The following is a 1,785-nucleotide window of genomic DNA, read 5'->3' on the forward strand; positions in this document are numbered from 1 at the left end:
GAGAGAGAGAGAGAGAGAGAGAGAAGTGGGCAGGCAGGTAAACAGACAGGCTGACAGACGGATGGGCAGACAGACAGACAGACAGACAGACAGACAGACAGACAGAGAACATATCAAATTAGGGAGGAGAAAGCTACTAACAGAGAAAAAATATCTTAGCGCAGTGAAGTTGAAAAACAACAAGATCCGATCTAATAATGTATTTGTCTTTATCCCTTGGGGTGCCATCAGAGAAGCTATTGAGCAGGTAACTTTGAACCGGAGACTGTTTTCTACTCTGAGAGAGTTGTAATGTGAGACTACTGCGTCTAAGCAATAAAGCTACAGATGATTGCATCTCATTTGAATTGTTTTGTTTTGTATTGTGAGCTTTTTGTGTTTTCGTTTAGACCAAAGAAAACATTATACTGACTTAATTATGAAAGTCAATACTGTGACAGGGCAATCCACAGAGGAAAATAATAGACAGAAAGGAGAGAAGTAAGACCAACCTGCTATGTTTTCAACCACTCGTGACATGATGGCAGTCTAAATCTGTTTCTTAAATCATTAAGAGGTAAGCAACGAACGATGCCTTTAAAAAATGAGTGTAGCTCAAACACGTTAAGTAACAATCGTTGACACAGTTTGTTTCATTGAAATTGAAAAACGAAAAAAATGGTCGACAATAGTTTTAGTTTGAGTTTTACGACCCTTGCCAAACAAATTGGTCATATAAGTTCCAAAGATTAGAGGAATTACTAAAGGATAATATACAGATAAAAAAGGAGGAGACATAAGGACGATAGATATTTGATAAGAAAGAAGGGGCAAACCACGTCAAAGCACCCGCCAACCACCCAGTGTTACAAAGCTCTGATGTTTTGAATTAGACACCCAAGGACGACTCAAAGAGTCTAAAATTATTTTCAAAAGGCTTCAGAGTACTTACTGTGCACAATGGTCAAATCACGAAACTTGGTTCACATTGTATTTAGTTTTGGTATACACATTCAGGGCTGATTATTGAAGTTGTTAACTTCCTCGCACATGCACTAATAGGGCTCAAACACCACGAAAATGCTGGAATAAACAAATGTCCTACAGTAAAGAGCAGCAAATCCGGCAGACAAGTTTTTTCATGTGTTTTTTTTTTCTCTCTCTCTCTCCCTCCCTCTCTCACGTGTTAAGGAAGTCTGCAACAAGAGACAACGCCAAGTGGACGAAAGTAGATACCACCGCAGATAATTGTTTTGTCTATAATATTATAACGCGTGCACGTCACTCCACTCAATTGCACACCGTACGCTGTGGTTCGTCGGCTCTTTGTGAACGATCTGTCGCGGTATTGAACGCACGCGCTTGCCGGCGCTGAGCCTGTGTGAGTGTGAGATGAGGTCGAGGGTTGTAGCAGTAGGCTAGAGGTGCTCGTGGCGGTACGGATGGGAGATGGCGCTATGTGATGCTGCTGTCGTCTGCCCTGATATATTATGAAGAGAAGAGTGGAACAGAACATTCTTTCTTGGATAAAGAAGAAAGAGTCTGTTTTGTTGTTGAGTTGATTTTTTTTTTGTGTGCCTATGTGTGTGCTTTGTTTCAGTTTTTGTTTTGCTTCTGTTTTTGTTTTTGGTTGTTCTTTGGTTTGTTTGTTTTTTTGTTTGTTTATTGTTTTTGTATTTTTGAATTGCATTTAATTGGTGTTGCCTTTTTTTTCTTGAAATAGGAGGAGCAGTAACAGGGATGAATGAGTATACACTAATTACATATATCGGAAAGGTTGTGACTAAAGAAGACAAGTCTTGAGGA

At 39.6% G+C, this 1,785-nt stretch overlaps 1 protein-coding gene across 1 annotated transcript in view; it reads right to left on the bottom strand.

Moving 5' to 3' along the window:
* LOC101849740 overlaps positions 1–1,419 on the bottom strand; it is a 79,404-nt gene extending 77,985 nt beyond the window's left edge. The window contains exon 1 of the mRNA XM_005089885.3: positions 932–1,419. The gene's annotated coding sequence lies outside the window, so the exon portion shown is untranslated. The remainder of the gene's footprint in view (positions 1–931) is intronic.
* Positions 1,420–1,785: the final 366 nt, after the last annotated feature.

The sequence above is a fragment of the Aplysia californica genome, unplaced genomic scaffold, assembly GCF_000002075.1.
Source record: "Aplysia californica isolate F4 #8 unplaced genomic scaffold, AplCal3.0 scaffold00010, whole genome shotgun sequence".
Taxonomy (NCBI): Eukaryota; Metazoa; Mollusca; class Gastropoda; order Aplysiida; family Aplysiidae; genus Aplysia; species Aplysia californica.